The 21,290-nt window shown below is 46.3% G+C and overlaps 1 pseudogene; it reads right to left on the bottom strand.

Annotated features, from left to right (window-relative positions):
• The window catches only part of LOC149356034 (uncharacterized), a 36,228-nt pseudogene extending 17,600 nt beyond the window's left edge, over positions 1-18,628 (bottom strand).
• Between the last annotated feature and the right edge of the window lie 2,662 nt (positions 18,629-21,290).

Genomic DNA, 21,290 nt, shown 5'->3' with positions numbered 1-21,290 from the left:
TTAGCAGTGTTTGTATTGCTATTTACAACAGTCATAGCAACAGTGAAAAGTTTCTGCGGATAGATATAGGCCTGACTCGTCTAAGAGCCACACCCCGTCAAAATCGCAGAAAAAAAAGTGTGGCCCTTACAACCAGAATAACGGTAATTCGGCATGCCTGTACACTTAGCTAGCTTGACATGTCATATCTATCTCCTGAAAGTGACACGTCAGCACTTAATCTAGCGGAATCGCCGCACATAGCGTTGCTGCAAACCGGCAAAGATTCCAGGTCTTGTGCATTCCAAGCACCACTACGTTGCAACAATCAGAATTGCAAAACATTCTCGTTGGGTCTGCCGTTCGTGCTGCAAACACATAACAGTATTTGCTCAGCCATTCTGTCACATAAATAAGGCAGCTGCGATGCTTTGCCTTCCTGCGGAAACACCGTCTGTGAAGCTTCAGCAGTTCGGAGACGACAGCCACTGGAAATACGAGTTTCTCCGACGCCAGTTTTGGAGTTTCGGTCATTATGTGCTGTCTATCCACCATGTGCCCTGCGTGCGTAGCACACAGTTATCAGCTGATAGTAAAAGCTGCATGTAGTGTACATTCCTCTGTGCAATGCAGCCGGCCAGTCTTCCTGCCAAGTTACAGCATAGGGTGGCCGCCTAGCTGAACCACTGAACAGGAAGCTCCGTTGCATCACGGCACAAAAGATTTCCAGAAAGAAAGATGGACGGTGACACAATTAACAACGTGCAAAGATGTTATGGATCTTTAACAATAAAGTCCGAGTATCTCACGGCGTACTAGACACTATGCGAGCTGGCGTGAAGCGACTGCCAACATGGCGTGCTAGCCGCGACAACGCTCGCGCTGCCTTTGGTAGCATGGCTTCAGTGAAATACCTCCTATACAGAAGGGCCATAAGAGACTTGTCAGTACATGTACGTACATATAACGGTGACAAGGCATCAGCACCTGTTTTCATTCTCAAGCTTTCAGTAAGTGTATGCTTGACACAGTTGGGCAAGCCATTGAGATTTCGAAGGCCTGAGAAAAAGAAAGTCTGCCGGTACTATTTCCGAAACAAAGGAGATTGTAGCCCCGGCAAAAAAATGCTGACCCAGCTTCTAGTAAGCTAACCTCAAAACTGGGAAACGCATGAATGCCTTTCAACTGTCATGGAAAAAAAACACAAATAGCTGTAGCAGCCTATGAATTACCGAGCGAATTGGTGGCTACAGGGAACAGTACAGTGTGTTACGGTCCGGGTTAGATCTTCCGGTTTGAGTTCAACTGCTCAAGTTGGCATTAGCCAGATGCTGGAGTTCAGAGTAGAGCAGCTGTTTGGCGTGTCCCCCTACAGCTACATCCATGCAGTTCTCATTTTACTGACAAATTCGGCATTTGGACCGACTGCAGACACGCAAAGCAGGGGACTGGGCTGATACAGCCAGAGCTATAAAATTCATTGCAAAGTACTCACCGGCCGCACGGAACTGGCTGAAACCTCCTCGCAGTTGCCATAGTCTACATACTGCACGCCGAACATGCCGCCGTTGGCGTGCGTCACACGTGCACGATACCAGCTCCCATCTTCGGCGTACAGGGCCACACAGGCCTGTCCTGGTCGCAAATCATTGCCGCTTGCACTGTGAGGGCTGGCATAGTGGCTCTGCATGAGAGGAACAATGCAAGAGAAATATGCAAGGATTACTGCTCCCTTACTGACCAGGAGAGACATGGGAGAGGTTTTTGCCCTGCACTGGGCGTAGTCAGGCTGATGATGATGATGATGATGACCCCCTTAAAACAAGATTTTCTCAGCTTCACGCTTTTGCGCCAACAAGATTAGCCTTACGGAAGTTTTATTATGTTTTTAGCGTGAAAATTCAATTATTCTTATAACACTGAATTCAGAAAGAAGTAAACTGTGGAGCTATGCTATTTCTTTTTTTGCCTGAGTCGAAAATTATAAATTTTGTGAACCAAAATATCACCTAGCTATACTTCATAATTACGGTCTCTGGGAATAATTGAACATTTTATATAATGATATATTTAAATTACAATATAAATAGTGTAGCTGTGCATGGCAACCCTTTGGCTACAGCTTCTTTTCAGTCTAAAGCAAAACACATTGAAGGAAAATGTCTTCATTACCCGTAAGAAATGACCTAATTAAAATTAGGCTTGAGTTATTTTTCCATAACATGGAACCAATTGAGATACATACTGAAACTAATAATATTTTAGAAAACAGGACGAATAAACGCATATCAATACCCAATTTCATTACGATATCTTTTATATTAAAGATTTTCATTTCAAGACCCATAGTCCCTCACAGTCCCCATAGTCCACAGTCGCTCAAGTAAAATAGTCCCTCAAATATTCGAGCAGTGTTGTACTTTCAAAACAATTATTGCGCTAATTGAAATCTATTTCAGGACGGCGGTTTGAACGTACAGCGAGCATTTCATACACTGATTAAATTAGGAGAAAAAGTCGGCAAAAACAGCACTGCGGAGCGTTGATACGAAGTGGTACACCGCCATCTATACGCGTGGCGCCAACCAAGTCGACAAAGTCGCCTGCGAGCAGCAGCTGTACAGCGGTGCTGTTTTCTTCCCAGGGATGGAGCCACCAGTTGCGGGGCGAGGGGCGCTGACTGCTGTCCTCGCAGTCACATCGTTACGCACTCTTTGCTTCGAGCCGCGCACTGCGTGATGCTATCCAGCGGGAAACTAGAAAACAAAGTTCACCAGAGGCAGAAAGTGAGGGGGCGAATGCGTCGTCTTGTATTTGCTGCGTCGTTTCGTTTTTTGGCTAGCAAAGGCTACATTTTAGGGTTAATTTGAAAGCACGAATATAAGAATTGCACAGTTCGTGCAATAAAGGTAGTATGTTCCCGCGATTAAATTTCCTGTATGGGTCCCATTTTCTTGCAGTTCTTGATTATTTCTAGATTTTTAACAGCCCCAGTGACTCCAAATCAACGAGATTTCACTGAAAATATTTCTTTCAACCCTGTGGGAGGGGGGGTGTTCATGTCATCGACATTCCACTGTACTCTTTCAAGTCCACATACCTGCAGTTCATCTATGAGGCTGTCCAAGGCACTGCTGGTCTCAAAGCGCTTCACATAGACCTCGACAGGGCTCAGCCCCCAGGAAACCTCCACGAGGACTGCGACACCTTCCGTCAGGGTCGGGTACTGGTAGCCACCCACGTGCTCCGCCTGTGGACAACCAAATGGCAGCACTGACGGTGTCGTTTCAATGGTAAGGAGAGCTGGACGAAAAAAAAGGGCACGGCCAACAGGTTTTGGTCTCCGCCAGGTAGACGCATTTTTTACACCCCCGCACCACACCAGTGGAAAGCCTACGCCAGATGGCAAACAGGTGGGTGCACGGCGGCACAGAGGGGTTGAACCCTGTGCCTCCCGCATGTGAGGCAATGAAATGGTGACGGACTCCACGGGGCCCCCAAAATGGTCCGAATGTTCGAACAGTCCGACAAATCTGAAAATAGGGAACTTTGCCGCTCCCTACGCTCCACTTGCAGGCGACAGCGTTAGAGTGTGTCTGAGTCATGCTTTAGTCACGTCTGCACCACCGCGAGTCACGATACCAACCAGTGCAATGCTGCTACAGGGCATGCCGCGAAAAAATGTATGTGCAACGCGAAGTAAGAACAGTCAGGACACAATATGCACCTTCTCTTTATGTTTAGAATGTATCATGCTCTAATTACAATGTATTAAAAAAGTGCGCGCCTAAATCGTACATCTCAGACTTTCTCAGTACAGACCACATTTCAGTGATTACAACAAAACAAACAGGGTAAAAATCCATGCACCCATTGCTGTGCTACGCTTTCCCGTAGCAGGGTATTAAGCTTAAAAAAAGCTTTCGAGAAAACAATCCTGAATGTTCTAAGCAAGCACACCCTGTCTATGTGTAGATGAAGACAAATATATGTACATCAAGAATTGCTTCGGCGCGGCAGAGAAGGACAAAACGTAGAAAACTACTCAGAGCGCCAACTAACAACTGACTTTATGGAAACCCGCGTCAACGAATATATGCTTTGCGCTCATCAACGAGAAAAAAAAGACGACATGCAATGAAGAGAGCACTAGGTACAAAATGATTAGCCCCGATGGCACGTGTGACAAGCGAACATCGTCATGCCCCAAATGTTATCATTTTGATAAAAATTCTAATTCCCTCGTGAGGATCGTCACAGATGGATTGAGCACGCATGTGGTTGACCCCGAACGAAGAATGACTGCTGCTTCAAAAATTTGTCTTTGAAGCTGGTCTTTTGTGCTTCCTAAAATAACTGTACCGCTGAAGAGCGGGAAACAGCCGCATTCTTTGCATTGCGCCGGCAGGCGCTCCCCAGTGTTGTTCTTGAGAGAGTTTAAGTGTTCTCTTAGTCAGTCATTTATGCACCTGCCGGTTTGTCGAACATAAAACTGACCACAGGTGAACTTGATTTTGTAGATCACGCTTACTGCACATGGGATGAAAGAATTTTGGTGTTTTTCCGCAGGCTATTCTTTCCGATTGCACCCTACCAACCATAGGGCATAGTGTTGAGAGTTTACATGGTGCCGTAAAAAACATGCTGACACCATGCTTCATAGCCGCCTTTTTAATGTTGTTTGACACCTTGTGGATGTATGGCGACCTCAAATTTCTTTTCCCTTCATGGTTCCTGTGATGTGCCCGTTCTGGAGTATGGATCACCAACTGGCCTACAAAACAACCCTTCAAAAATATATTTATTTGGAGCGCTTAAAGTTTATTTTTGGGCAAAATATTTCAGTACAACCGAGAAAGAGTTTTGGAGATGCCAAAAAGTTTACTCTTCAAAAATCAACTTTTTTGTGATTTTTGCGACCTGATCCCCACATCCCCCCTTAATTTGCTTGTGGTATCGATGAAAAGTAGAGAAGTGCAGCTCTTACATTTCTCGCAGCTGCATACCAGCCCTTTGAGGCCACAATTGGTCTCCTGACGAACTGGTCGAGGACGTTCGCCCCGTTAGAGAGGATAACGTCCACGTCATGAACCTTGTCAGGGTCAGAGCTGTGATGGACCTTCAGGATCACAACCTGTACCAAACAGAGAAAAGAAAGTTTTCGCGGACGGAAAGTTTTAATGGGGGAAAGGGTCTAAGAAAAGATATTCACTACTGAAGTAACAGTTATGAAATTTTCAAGAAACATATCTGCGTGCTGATTTCATGTGAAGCAAGCCACTGTGCACGTACACAATGTTACCATATAATCCTGTGCAAGGGCCGCACCTTCGGCATTCACACCCATAATAATAAAAAAGTACAGCACTTACATGAGTCTATATGGCATGTAGGTTTTTGCGAGAGCTTTTAAGGGGGATCACTGGTCTTATCCATCCTTTCCTTACTTCTCTTATGCTTAATTTCCCTTACTTTCCAACCAAAATTAGAAAAATTCGGATGCTTCTACAGTTGTTTGTGCAGATTTAAAAAAATGCTGCTTATTTTTAGCGAGCACAAATTAGTTCTTAAGTTAATTACGAAGCTCTAAATGTTGCAAAAAAAGAAAATAGCCGCATAACAAAAACTAATTATTAATGCCCTGCCATATAGTAGGGATGCACGAAGAGAGTTTCTTGGTTTGAAGCGAATACGAATAAGACAATAATTTTCTTCGAATAATTTCGAAGTAAATATCTCAAATATTTCTAGTACACAGAAGGGTTGAACCACACAATAGGCATTTCAGGAATTGTGTACTTTTTGAATCCACAAGGCCATTAAATGACAAAAGCTCATTGCAAGACCATTACTTGCTGAGGAATACGCGAGGATGCACCGGCACGTGGCGCAGAATGGTTGTGCGCATTCCGCGTTGCTATCCCGGAGTACAAAGCCAGAGTTCCAGAAAAGCTATTCGCTCGTGACGTATACTTCGAAATTTCGAATACCAAATATTCCGTTCCAATCTAATGTCAAACACACTGCTATTCGACCGAATATTAGAAATTAGAGAATATGTCATAAAAATTGCAGGTAATTCAGCCAAATTTCCAGTAGCAGAGCATTAGTTAACGATAATCGCCATCGCGAGTCTGTCATCTTACGGCTGACCGCTACAAAGCCCTCGTTACACGGAGTCCGCAAATACACATGCCTCAATAAGGGGCAGCACTTAGGGAATTGAGAAACTTCGCTATATTGAGAAATTCACAAAATGGAGGTTAATTACATCCAGGCTTAATTTTACTGCAGCTTTGATACCCAATCGTACACGACTCGATTAGAGATAGAACCGAACCAAACATTTTTATGAACATCTGCAACTAGCATGAATATTTGTACAAACCGAGCAATTGTGTGAAACAGCTAAGCGCTACGGGGGGCGCCGTGGTAAAGAGCTTCAACATATGGAGATATAGCTCTAGCTGTCAAAAGACTCAACACTGGTCTGCACTACGGGGCCACCGAACACGAATTCCTTAACTCTGTCCTTCCTATGATGCGTTAAAAAAAAACTACCTCTGGTGTTGGTGACGACAGCGAAAAAGCAAAGGCATGTACCAGTACTAAGATTAGAGGCCATATACGGGAGTTACGAATGACAAAACACGAATGGGCCACTTCCCAACACCGAACTCTCCATTTCGCGTAGGCCGACATCATAGCAGCGTGTTGTACGGCGTCGAAGAACACTATACAGAGCGCCTTATTGAAACTTCTTGTCAGCTATTGGATAACTGTTAGAATAATTCCCAACAAAAATTAAATTCGTTTCGAATAATTTTGAACATTCACTGCTTAATTCGTTGAATGAATCCAACAGGAGGAAATGAGATTCGCCATTAGGAAATTACCTCATTCCTTGATGTCGGGAGAAAATAATGGTATGCATTTTAAAAAGCAAGTTCTCTAGAGCAAAATTTCTTAAAAGCTATCCATGAAAAACTTGCAAAAGATATTAATTACATAAGCGCTCAGGGGCTCTATTTACAGGTCAATTAGGGTGACCTGCTTTGATAGACGAGCGCGTTTACTAGATAGACAGTGCAACAAACCCAGGTACTGCTACCACTGGCCATCATTGCAAGCAAACTGCAGCAATGCTGAGGAAATTTCAATAGAGATCTCGCACACCAGGATACACTGCCATTCATTTGGTAGTAGTGATCATGCGGTTCCTCTCATTACTAGCATATCGAGCATGAACTGAGTGGTAGGAAACATAAAGCTTCACATTTGAATCCAACATTCTTAGCAAAAGGTACGTTGTCTGCTGCCGAACAAATATCAGCATAGTTGCCAAGAGCCAGGGAACCAGTTTCTACCCAAATAAAAACTGCAGATCTGAATTCCTTACTCAAGTGTTAAGGATCACGGCTAAGTGCGGAATACCCAGTGTAAGCAAAGCAAGCCAATGCGCTTTCGCCAACCTTAAAACGGCGACAACAGTCAGAACGGCACCTGCTCCGCAATTATGTCGTCGAGCTTGGTAGTGGCCGACGGAGTATCCAAGGGGGCAGCTCCGATCAGACGGCATGCCACGGCTTGGCACGCCACCAGGGCCAGACTGTCGGGAAGCTGCTTGATCGACGCGTCCGCCACAGTCTCGCCGTTGCCATAGTCGACAAAGAACACGGTCACACTTCCCGCCTGCAGCGGCTGGATGATGCCCCGGTACCAGCAGCCGTCTTCGGAATAGAGGGCGCAGCAGGCAGTGCCCACCTGAAACATAAAAGCAATGATCAAATCTTTTTAAGGTGGAAGCTTTTAATGCCTCATCGCTGTAAGCAGGAGTTCTCGGCAGAAATGTCACGCTTTTCAATTGGGCGAAACGGTAGTGACGTCACAGTGCGTGAATTTCAAACGGGGATAATTGTACTTTGGCTAGTAACCATGCAACCAATGAAAGGAATCGTATAGTGATGCTCCAAGTCAGTGGGACTGAGTTTATTTAATTGCTTCATTACCCAATTACCCTAATTAACCTGTCTATTCAGGCCAGATAAATAAAACTGAGTAGGAAATTGGTCGAGTTCGGGAATCGAACACAGGTCTCCGGAGTGCGAGACGAGCATGCTAACCAGCCCGCCATGCCAGCACGATGGTATGGAACGAACAAAGGCGCGTCTAGTGAATACGGTGCCTTCGTTCACTCCCATCTTCCTCCCTTCCCGTTACGCCGAGGTTTAGGTGCCCACCGAGATATGCGAAACATACATTTCCTTTCGTCAAAAACCAGGTTACCGACGAGCAAGGCATAGAACCCAACGGGCGATGCCGTTCTACGAACTCCCTAGCAGCGTTGCAAGACGCTGTCGCTTTTCACTTTTAGAAGCGAGGCCCAACATCTTAACAACGCTTCAGTGACAAGCAGCAACACCGCGCTTAAGGCTTTTGACTCACCGCAGTTTAAGTCAACAAAGTGCCCCCCTGAAATTTTTCACACATTAGAAAACGAGGTTGATGCTACTAATCGCAGTGTCAACTTTCAGGACAGTTGGCAGTTTGCACCTGGAAGTTTTAAGTGGTGATGAAGACGTTGGCAAGGGCAAGAACACAACGCTACTCTACTCTACGCAGCTTCAGAAGAGGCCTTGTTTGTTCTCGACTTGCTTGAAATCAACGCCCCACTAAGGCAGCCCTGAACAAACAGAAGGATGATAGATGCGAGCGAAAATGTGTTACTTGATGCATAGCGTGTGAGGTTCACAACCACAACTGGATGCTGCTAACAGAATTTCACCATGAGAACAAACCAAGGAGCACCATCACAAGGACTGCACCGCAGTGAGGATCTGCAGCTCCTAAAAGTCATTTCGAGAGTTCTCGAATGCCAGCTGGAAAGACACAAGAGCTTTACAAACAGGAAATCTGTACTAGAATGCTTGCAGGACATTCAAAATGGGACAGCGTGCCCCAGGATTACCTGAACTGTTGCCCAAAGACTAATATCTGCCTATATTGCTTCCATTACCAGTGTGCCACACTGATCAATGCCTTCGCTTGTAGCAATGCCACTGCAGTTTACATACAAGCCCTCACTAGAAAAAAATACAGCCACAGTAGAAAGGCTCTGTGAAAAATTCAACATCACACAAAAAGGAAGTTGCGAACAGTCACAGTCAGTCAAGACTGCTCCAAAACAGAGACCCTTTCTCCCAACTGCTAGAGCTGACTACACAATCACCAGGAGAATGAGTTATGCCAGCAACCAACTTGTCTAGTTAAGCGAGGTACAAGTGAAGGCAATATTCTGCTTGCCGTGTTTCTTGTCAAAGCACCATTGAATAGGCATCTAGATCACCTTTGTTTTATGCAGTCAAAGGAATCTTGGCGATTCAGCAGCTATAGCCTCTCGGTAACACAAGGCTACAGGCTTATTCAGGTCGCAGCTGCTGCAACAGGGTGCGAGTAAAACCCAAAAATGCTTGTGCACTGGCATTTTGTTGCGTGTTAAAAAGACCTCAGGACATTGAGATGGCCACCATGGCGCCTTCTAGTACAACAACCTGAAAGCCAAATAGCAGTGTTGGTGTGGAAAAAAAAAGACCCCTTTGTATTGCAATGACACAATTCCTGCAGGCAGCCAATTCTATATCCATAGAGTTGGTTCATCTGGACTTGCAAGTGCCTTAACACAAAGTGGTCTACCCTAACACATCGCTCCGCCCATATGACTAATGGTTCGCACTATTCTACCACAAACCAAGTTTTGCACATGAGTATGTCAACATAATAAGCGCTTGTCACTGCAGTGAATAGGGTATCAGGCAAGAAGAATAAGGGAGATAACACATCGGATGTGTGTGCCGTTATCTCAACCCTCATTTGTCCCTGACCCCTGGGGCAGGGCATTAAAGTTGCCAGAAACCAACTAGCTTTCAGTTTTATCTTACTGTTGAAGACATACACGCTTCCTTACTCATGGCAGCAACGAAACAACTGTTTTTTTTTTGGCTGGTTCAGCTGTTTCAGTCAGATTTTTTTTACCTTTGTCACTTCCCCATTATCGCAGATATAAGAGTGATATACCTACACTATTGTTGTTATCAGCCACTAGAAAAGAGGGATGGCAAGAATGGCACAAAACTGAAGTGAAACAAATGCATTACATTCGCTGCATTACACAGCTTTGTCCAACTCCGTTCAAACAAAAGCTACAAAGAGAAAACTGGGCGCTCAAAATGTCTCCGCTAAGAAGGCTAGGAGCTGACTCTGCTTGCCTTTTTTTTCCTTCTGCAAGAAACACCAGATCCCTACCGCAGGGCCCTCATTATACGACTGATGAAGGACTGCATGAAAACCATCCCATTATTCTTGTGTCACGGAATCTCTATTTTATGCGACAGCGCATACAGCTCGTTCGGTCGCAAAGCCGTCGCCGTGGTCAACACCGCGTGACGGAAATAATCGGGGCTGCATAAAAAAAAACGTTATATGCCAAGCATTTGCCACAGAATGTTCCCGATGGTGTCATAGGTTTCGGTGTTTCGTTCAGCAATAAACTTACTAGTTAAATTAGAGCCTTGCAAGCGGCAGGGACTCGAACCGGCGACCTATAATCGGGGGCAGCGTAAAAAAATCGTATCATTGTAATTTTTGGTTGTAGTGACTGATGACTCATTGGTGTGTGATATGCGATGACAACTTAATGAAATCATTGCAATTAATTGATTAAAGAAATGAAAAAAATTGGACATGGGGGGTTCAAACGGGTCAAAATGGTCAGAATTTAAAGTCGATGCTTCGTAATGCGAATGACCAAAATTTGGAGCGTAACTTTTTCAACAGTCACTCGACACAGCAAGCCTTCCTAACGACTGGAAAATTGGGAAGGTGGTTCCACTTCACAAGTCCGCTGGAAAGCACTCCCCTCAAAACTTTCGTCCCCTTTCGCTCACTAGCACATGCTGCAAATTTCTAGAACATAACATTTTCAAGCATGTCGTTACCTTTCTCCATGAGAATTCATTTTTCACACCTGCGCAACATGGTTTTCGTCAACCATACTCGTGTGAAACTCAATTACTTGCTTTTACTGATAAGCTATACCGCATCTTGTGCTGACTGCATTTTATTTATTTTTCTGAAGCCTTTGATAAGGTATGTCATAAATTGCTGCTACATAAATTGAGTCATCTTAACCTCAATCTTAACGTCTTCGACTGGATTAAATCTTTCCTTCTTAACCGTTGGCAATTTGTGCATGTATAATAACACCAATTCACCGATTGCTAACGTGCTATCTGGCGTTCCACGGGGATCGGTCCTTGGACCACTTCTATTCTTAATCTATATTATTGACCTTCCTTCTGCCTTATCTTCTATCATTCACCTTTGTGCTGACGATGGCGTAATATTTCGGGAAATAAATAATGTTAACGATACTCACACTCTCCAGTCAGACCTCAATTTGGTGTCAGACTGCTGAACTACGTGGAATATGGAATTAAACATTAATAAATGTAAAGCTTTGCGTGTTTCCCGTGCACCTAACGCTGTTCCTTCATATTATCTTAATGGCACTCCTCTTGATTGGGTAGAAACATGCAAGTACCTAGGTAGTCATATCACTCAAAATTTAACATGGTCTATTCATATTGACTACGTTATCAATAACGCTTACCGCATGTTAGGGTACTTACGTCGCAATTTCTCAGCCACTCCCCATCTCTTAAATTTATCCTCTATAAAACACTTATACCTCCTAAACTAGAATACGCAGCATCAGTATGGGACCCTACACATGAAAACCTCGTATATTCCTTGGAACTAGTCCAAAATAATTCCGTTCGCTTCATTCTTTCAAATTACAACAGTACTGCAAGCATCACAGCCATGAAATCTAAGGTGTCACTCCCACCGTTACAATCTCGCCGTAAAATTGGTCACCTAACACTATTTCACAAGCTATATCATCACGTTGCGCTTCACGACTATTTCATATCACAACCAGAATACATTTCACGACGCATCGATCACCGCCACAAGGTTGGCATCCCAACATGCCACACCAAATCTTCTTTTCAGTCATATCTTCCTCGCACATCTGTGGAATGGAACCGCCTTCCCCCCGATATTGCAGCGATTGTAGACAACAAAACCTTTCACGACGCAATAGCTAACATTGTTTACTCAGAAGGAAGTTGATCATGTGTTATATCTGTTTCCACTGTGTTGTACATTGATTTTATGTTATTTACGTTTTGTGAATGTTGTTTGTTTTATTCTGGAGAAAACTTATTTCGTACTACCTGTTTTCACTGTATTGTATTCATTGTTCGTTATCCTAATTAACCCACTCCCCTCTGTAATGCCTTTGGCCCTGAGGGTACAATAAATAAATAAATAAATAAATAAATAAATAAATAAATAAATAAATAAATAAATAAATAAAATAAATGGAATAAAACAAGTAAAAAAATGAAAAATGCACTCAATAGAGTCAAATTGCTCAGAATGGAAAACCTAACTCACTACGCTATCTCGTCATACCCGTAAAGGTGCACTAAAGAGGATTCTGAGCTCATCTTTTTAAGACGGGAACACGATCTGCGCACTAGGAGCATTCATAGAAGCTTTGAATTATGGTTCTGTGGCTCATTTCCCTCTTAAATCATATTAAATTTTCCGTCTCCCGCCATTTTTTTTTAAATCACCTCTCAGAATTGGAGGAGTCAGCCAACGCATGGAGTGTTTCAGCAAGCCGCGTGGCAGCTTGCCGCTCTGCCATCGGCGGACTGATACGTAGCCATTTCCGTGGGACTAATTGTTGGCTATGTTGTTTGTGACAGAAAATTTTATTCGCGGAAATTAAAAACAAAAAACAAAATAAAAAGCGAAAGCGAAGCCGACAGGCGACTACCCCAAAGGCACTCTACGAGTTGCCTGACTCTTCTTTTCGGAGGAGGATCCAAAAAAGGAAAAAAGCGGCACCTGGGACGTTGAATTCAATTTAATCGGGAAATCGGCCGCACAGGACAATGACTCGAGGTATCTAAGAATGCTCGGACGGGATAGGCCGCTTACGCTCCTTTCCCTTCGCTGAGCAAAAATTCCTTCTGCCAAACATTAAAAGCAGTACCTCCTTCGTCTAGGTGCGAGTCATCTGTGAACACACGTGCAGCTCTATATATCGCCAGCGAAGCTCTTCATCCATGCAGACGAAGGACACTGAGTCTTCTTGCTAGACGTCGGTGCATGCGGGGACCACGAGAGCATGTGCGTGATCCTAGAAAGTGCTAGCATAGCGCCTAATCAACAACTTGCAAAGCTCTGTAAGTCACCTCCTCCACAAGGATGTTCTCAACTAAAAACTGTCATTCTCAGATGGCATTCTTCTATTCTTTTGAAAACGAAAGCGAGATTCCCCTTAATCAGCATCAGTAAAAAGTTGTTGAACGGACACGCTAGAGCAGCGAGAAAATCTTTTACCCTCTCCCCGCCTCAGCAGTGATATGCCGCCAGCCCCCTGTGAAAAAATTTCTGGCTATGCCGCTGCTGAAGTCTGCCGGAGAGAATTTTGCCAAGAGCTTCCTTGGCTCTCGTAACTAGGAGGGGTGAATGAGAACTTGCCTTGCGCATGGCTCGTGGAAGGGCAGGCAGAGAGTTGGCGACACTCGCCAAGACTTCGGGCACACCCTTGAGCTGGTCCTCATTTCGCAGCAGCTGGCAGTAGAACTCGCACAGCGATTTGACAAAGACCGGAGTGGCTGGCACCTGGCTGCCACCAGCCAGCTGGAGTTGGACGAGGGTAGGGGCAGCGGCAGAGCAGGGGAGAGCGCTGCAAAACGCGTTCACGTCGTCTGCGGACGATGCCAGGGCAGGCGCAACGACAGCAGGGGGACCTGCGGTGAAGAAGATAGAACATGCAGTTCACCCAGCCACAACGGGCACTTGCATCCCTTTGCATTTTCTTATCCGCCCCGACCTCCACTGTTCCGCTTGTAGCCTTTTGTGCCGTGTTCGTTTTCGCGCATTTCCTGCACCACTGATCTCGCACTTGCTATGCTTTCGAAATGCAACGCAACACATGCTAAACACTGTCATTTAGGAGATCAAGATGTTGTACACACTACGCTGGTAAACCGTTCCAACCAGAACAGGTCTGTGCAAGGAAGGAGTACCGAAATGAGTGCGTATTAGCAAAGTGCAGGCCAAGAGAATGGGGGTGAGAGTATTGAGTATGTCGGGTTCTCAATAATGTTGGTACGTTGCAGAATTTGATCCTGGTTGAAAAACGGGTGGTGGTTTAGCATTGTTAAGCACGAAATACTGTGCGAATTATCTGTTTTTTGCAGGTTGATATCAATGGCACATACCTGAAAGTGCGATTGAGGTGTCCACTTAACCCCTGGGTGAGTGGCCTGTTATGCGTGTCGTCCACTTTTTCATCGTCAGTGTCAATTTACCCAATGTATGCCGGCTGTCTGTGTCCCAGCGCTGCGTTTATGCAGCATTGTTGTCAATTCCAAACCGTATTGCTCGAGTTCCATGCTTCCGCCTCGTTTCCGCCAAGTTTCTTACGCCAACGCATGCGGCACCTATCTTTGTCACTACCGCCACATTGTTAAAAGCATGAATATCAGTCTGATAGCAGTATTACAGTATTCGATAGCAGTATACAAATCGGCCGCCAAACCTGAACTAACACAGCACTGCATTCAGACAGGAATGGATAGTTAAAGGCTTGATGATTCAGCCACGAAACAGTCGTGGCATGACTGTCACTGCCTCCAGTTTCATGGTGTCTAGGTTTATATTGATCAACTAAACTGTAAAATGTAAACCACAGCACTTTTCTGGCCACCGCAGGTTCTTTCAATATGCACTGAAACGTTGGCACACGGCGGCGTTTTTCATATTGTGCCTGAAGCGCAATGCGACTTAAAACAGAAGGCATGGATGAGCAGCAGAACGTCAAAGTGTGCCAAGCCATTGGAGTGTGGGAGTGGCAGGAAAACTTTAAGCAACTGTACATAGGCACTACAGGCTCTAGAAAAAAAAAAACAGCCCCTGAATGCAGAACCGGCCCTTGTGCTGTTCTGGTGCAAAATGCCATTTGTCTGAACGTGCACCACAGAGACTTCCTATATAACGGCTATGAAAAAAACCACACAGCCTTCCTAAATAATGGCCATTAAAAGTTTACTGTCAAAAAACTGAATACAATTACACACTGAGCAAACTACTAGCAGCAGAAAAGCAACGGCAAAACTTGTGGATTTCGCAACAGCCCGGGTTCATGCTCAAATGTAACTCAACAAATTGTTTAAGATTACAAATAATACCCCACCATGTTTAATAAAAAGCCCGCGGTAAGTCTGAATATCATCACCACTGCTCTTAAGGTCTTAATATTGTCACTGCAACAAAAAATCTTGCCTAGTGAACTAATACAATTTAGATTCCAAGCTACTCAAAACCTTTCCCACTAACATTAAAATATACGGCCTTCCCTCTTATTAATGTCCTCAGAGGGACCATAAAATACGTTTCTCAGACAATACGGCTTCCTTATCTCCAGGTGCTGCAGATGGCTTGCAGCTCGTCCCATGGAAAGTAATCAGGTAGTTTAGGATTATTTTATGATTTGAGAAAGTAATGTGATGCAACAGTCTGAACAACTTAATTTCGTGCCACATGAGCACAAGTGGCAGTTTTGCACTCAGCACCTATTTACGAATTAAGCATGAAGCTCATAATCTGAATAAAATGTGGTCAGCAATGCGAAGGTGCCCCAGGGAGCCCGTTCTGGTGCATGACCCAGTGAAGCACACACATCGTCCCATGACAGCATTGTCTTTCTCTACTCTTTTGCTGCACAGAACCCAATGTGTGAGAACGGCACCCCTGAAGAAGGAAGACAGACAAACCAATGGCTATGTCCTGTACACTCCGAAGGAACCTACAGGACGTCCGACGAAAAAGTGGAGAGAAAGTCAGGCAGTAATTCCAAGAAACAAACGACAGCAGGGAGCCATTTCAAAGCCACTTTCTACCAGAGAAAAACGAAATAAAAGAACATAAATATGTCGCCGAACAATCTCAAGTTTTACTTTTAAAATCTGCTTATAATTTTCTTCCCGATGCACTCCGTACTTACACCTCTCACCAGCACAGCGGGTTAATGCAACACAAAAGCAGGACGGAAGAGGTGAAGACTGGTGAAAACTAGTGCATGGTCAGTGCTCACGTTCACGTTGTATCTGTGCTGCATTCACCATTTCACCATTACACTATTACATCATTGCATTACATCGACAAAACCTAATTGCTAGCGCAGTTCAAACCTGCCGAATAAATATCTTTTCGAGAAGATCAGATGCTTTATGTCAAGAACAAATCTTCTGAGGGCTCCTGTCCAGAGCCACCGAGCGCCGCGGTGTGCACGTCGCCGTGGCATGCCAGAAGGCGTACGTCCACTTGAGAATCAAGCAACGCGTCCGAGAGTTCTCCTGAATGCAGCTGGAAAGGCATACCAAACAGAGAAGGAACAGCAAACTGTGGTTCCAATGGCAGCACATCCTCAAATGATACAGTTTCATTGTGGCCGTAGTCCAGGTAAACCACTTCATACTGAGAGCCATCGAGTGAAGCCCTCCCAACTCTAGCCCGGTAGAACCTTCAATCCCCTGATCAGCGGCAACAGACATGATCTCTGGGCTGCGGTTGGAAGGCCGAGTCTGGCGCATTCGCGGCTTAATAGTTCACTAGTTCGTGCTGGAATGCGTACAGCTCCTCGACGGGAATCCTCACAAGCTGACCAAAGAACCTATTTGGGAGGCGTGACGTGTGTGAACAACGCTTTCTCCACTGGACACACAGTCGGGGAGTGTGCCTTGGCTGTGCTCACAGGCTGGCTGCTTGCAAGGCCAGACTGTTGCGCCCTGACTACAGACTGATCGGCCCTGACAAAGATATGAACAGAGTGCGTGCTTACGGGAAGGACGCTGACAATCGAGACGCTCGGTTCCGTGTCCAAGACCAGACTTTGCAGTACGGCCATCAGCTGGTCTGAATTTTGGTTTGGGCAAGTAAATCCATCCAAGGTCAAATTGGTTGCATAGGTGGGCTGCAACGTGTATTTGAAGTCCAGCTGTCGGAGTTCATATATCTCCACTGTTGCGGTGTCTCTGTAATCTGCAATCCAGACCTCTCTCTGAAGGCCTGGCTTGAGCACTTCAGCCCTGTACGATATCTGCTGGTACCTGCAGGCAACAGCAGAGCCTGGAGCAATGTCCGTGAGTGCAATCACCGCAAGTGAAGGAGACACCGCCTCCAGCTGCGCCGAAATCTGCTCAGTTTCTGACGCCATCTCCTTCAGCTGTCCGTACATGACTTCAGCAGACTCGATGTATGCAACATACATGACGTGCCGGCAGCCCAGATCTAGCTTCAGTCGCTGCATCTGGATGTGGTTGGTAGCCTTTGGTGGAGGAAAAGCTCGACGCTGCTGCCACTGGTTGCGGCGTGATGCCATTCAGACCTTCAAAGTGCGCCACATATGTGCCAGAAGGCTGCGCCTGTGAAAACGTGCACGACAGCTCTCGGTCTTTGGTGACCTCAAGGAATTCCGCGCACTTCAGCCCTGTGTCCGGCGCGCAGCAAGGAAGTGTGAACGCGGGCTCCTCGAGCAGCTCCGGAGGAATTGCCAACAGCTCCTTCGTGGACTTGAACTCACAGTTGCCGTAGTCGACAAAGAGGACGTCACAGGTCCCTCCCGTGCATTCGAGAACCAGAGAAGGTACAGCAGGGAGTCCTCTGTGTAGCGGGCCAGGCAGATCGTTCCCACATTCACGCGCGACGGGTCGAGCGGGGCGGCGTTGGCGCACTGCTCCTGATTCATATCCGAGAACGGCATGGGGTCCCTGGTGGCCAGGTGCACATAGACTCGGTTCATGTTCTTGGCGTGCGCCACGTAGACCCGGCAGGGAACGGCCAGCTTCACGGTCGGGTAGCGTAACGTGAGCGGCTCTTCGGAGACGGCCGCCGCATAAACAGAAGCAGAGCGGAGCACTTCAGCAAGGCTAGTGCCGTGAGACAGGTGTATGCTCACGAGCGACCGCACGCAGTTTGGTTGCACCGCCTCCTGTCTACGGATCGTCGCGGTAACCTCCTCGTACTGAAGGCTGTTTCTTGTCAACGTGGCCAGTTCGTCGGCTGCTGCGGGCAACACTAGGCCGAAGTCGATTTCATCCAAAAAGCGCTCGTAAGCCACGGGCGGCGTCCTAAAGATAGCGTCGTGGCCCTGGAGAACTTCGGCGACGCTCACAACCTCCACGTTGCCGTAGTCGAAGAACGTCACCTCGACCAAAGCGTTATCGCTGCGCGGCCAGACGGACACCACGGCGCGTTACCACACATTGTACGTGAAACGAGGGAAACACGGCGTTCTTAGTGGTATTTGGCTGTGGTGCAAAATGCCAGGCTTCGCCGCAAGCGTCGGCTGGAGGCCTTCGAGGTAGTGTGGTATGAGTTCATTTAATTCGTAGTTCCTCTGCACTTATTGCTTCAGCCAGTGGAATTCGGACGCCACGTGCGTTTGCACAGCCTTTAAAGATTCCCGCACTCCCGAGTGGTTGCCGCCAATCGAAGAACGGTCCATGGTCTCAATTTGTTCGTTGCTCTGCTCTTATTTACCTGAGGCTCATGCTCGGCGCAGTGCACGAAACGTTTCTGCGGGCTTCCGTCAACCGCCGAACTGTCAACCAACACCGAACGCGGGTTTGAACTGCGACAAAGGCTCGCGTGCGTTCGGAAGCCTGGGAAGGCCTCTTTCCCGCCTCATTTCGTGACCGATAGTCGGCCGATAGCCAATGTAGTACGTACCAGCCTGTAATCTCGTGGCCTCGAGCAGAGGTAGAAGTGTGAACACCACGTTCCAATGACGCATTTCCGCTTAAATTTCCTGTCACCATGTGTGCAAATAAAAGCTATGGGGCTGCCTACACACGAGTGAGAACGCACGAGAAGGGCACCTAACGCTAAAATTGGCCCCTGCGCGTGCTCTTTCGCGTACCTTTAGTGCACTACAACGCTTTGGTCAGCCTGCTTTAAAAGCTGAAATAAGAACAAACGATGTATCAGCTGCATAGTGCAGCTTTTTACGTGCCTCACGTGATTTAAACACCCCCCACACGCCACAAACATTGCTCGGTCGAAGAAACCGGAGCAGAAACAGCATCTAGAAGAATTTAATTATAAACTATTTTGGAATAAGCAGCGCTTGCAGACGAGTATAGTGAACGGAAAACGACACACACAACTGCGCTGATTGTGTGTGCAGTTGTGTGTGTAGTTTTTCCTTCACTGTCCTCGTCTGCAAGCGCAGCTCATCCCATGATGTCTGAAAATCGGCTAGGCTAGCACTTACCCTTCCATAAATTATTTAACGACCGTAGGCGAATGCCACCTGGAGAACCATGTATTGTAATGTCTAACGGGGCGTTTGCAAGAAGAAAACATGCGACTAAATTTATTATCTGTGGTCTTTTAAGAGCCGCAGAGGCGTTGCCGTATTGGCTGTCATCACGGTCAGCAAAAATACGGAAAGACTGTGCAGGAAGCGCTGCCCATGGAATAAATCTGCTGAACCTAACACCTCTTACCCTTGGCGAGCGGGAATCCCCCGAAGGCCTTGACCTGTGCGTCGCTGGCGAACTGGCGCAGTATGAGCTCCAGGTAGTATATGAGGCGACCCACGACAAGCATGAGCACCATGTACGGAACCATGAACGCCCCTGCAAGAATTTAAATCTCCTTCCAGGCTTTGCCAACGTGGCCTGAAGTGGGAAAGTGTAAAGCATAGGCAAAGGATGGGCCGAGACAGACACGGAGAGCAGGGCAGCGTCACGTAAAGCAATGATGCTATTCATTGAGTCAGCACGGAGGTGGTAAGCACGGCCTCGCCATTCGATGTCATCATCATCAGCTGATTACACTCACTGCAAGGCAAAGCCCTCTCCTGTGACCCTCCAACTAACGTTGTCCTATGCGAGCGGCGGCCCCGTGTGTTCGCAAACTTCCTAATCTCATCCGCCCACCTAACTTTCTGCCGCCCCCTGCTACGCATGCTATCCCTTGGAATCCATTCCGTTACCCTCAACGAGCAGCAGCTATCTTGCCTTCGAATTAGATGTCCTGCCCAAGCCCAATTCTTCCTCTTGAGTTTAAGTATGATGTCATTAACCCGCGTTTGTTCCCTCACCCACTCTGCCCTCTTCTTGTCTCTTAATATTACACCTATCATTTCCATTCCATAGCTGCCTGCGTTGCCCTTAACTTAAGCTGAATCCTCTTTGTTAGCCTCCACGTTTCTGCCTGATAGGTGAGTACCGGTAAGATACAGCCGTTGTGTACTTTTCTCTTGATGGATATTCGTAAACCGCCATTCATGATCTGAGAGAACGTGCCAAATGTGCTCCAATTCATTCTAATTATTATAGTTATTTCACACTCGTTATTTCACGCTCGCTGTAGTACAACGTTCTAAACTAAAATTTCCTAAAAAATGACATAAATTTCAGAAATTCCATCGCGCTTGCCCTGGACGATAGACCTCCCCCTATTGTGAACAACGTGACGTCAAAGGAGCCCGGCCTGCTGAGGCTTACGCCCTAAAACAGTAGACGTAGGTCACATGTGCTACTGAGTTGCTCTGCACTTACAGGTTTCATCCCCTGTACCATCACGCCATCCGTTGGCAGTCCATAATGAAGGCGATATAGCGAGCCTGTGTATTGCGATGTCGAATGCCGCCATTAGATAGCATTCACATCCTCAGTTGCGGTACCACTTCGTAAAGCATTGATGCCCAGTAAGCACACCTTGACTGTCGTGCTCCTTCATGGAAGCAGAAAGTATCACTCACCGATTCCGATTACCCTCCGAACTAGTGCGAGTTGCCAGTGCAGCGTACGAATGCCTGAGCGGAAAGCTCGGTGTGGAAAGCTTCCGATCGTGCAACGATTGCGCTAGATGCCTGCAAGAATTTTTTACCAGTAGGCCCACTCGTTTATGAGTACCGCTATTGTAAGTACCGCCTGGAGGTGCTATAAAACGGTCTATGATGGAACCATGCTGGATTTGTCCTCCTCTTCGAATACTGTCCGCAAAGTGGCAGTGGTAGGTTTTAGCGAGCGTTAGAGTCTACAATGGCAGTTTGTGCACCGCCACTCACTCTAGCTATGCAAACACACCGCACTCATAAGCACACACTAGAACTTTTTAACTTATCTCTACTGCGTTAGAGCTATCGTTACATGGCC

Source organism: Amblyomma mixtum, chromosome 3 (assembly GCF_055824585.1).
Source record: "Amblyomma mixtum isolate Tamu chromosome 3, ASM5582458v1, whole genome shotgun sequence".
Taxonomy (NCBI): Eukaryota; Metazoa; Arthropoda; class Arachnida; order Ixodida; family Ixodidae; genus Amblyomma; species Amblyomma mixtum.
Note: the sequence above shows the minus strand (reverse complement) of the source record. Positions and strands in the feature narration are given on the sequence as shown.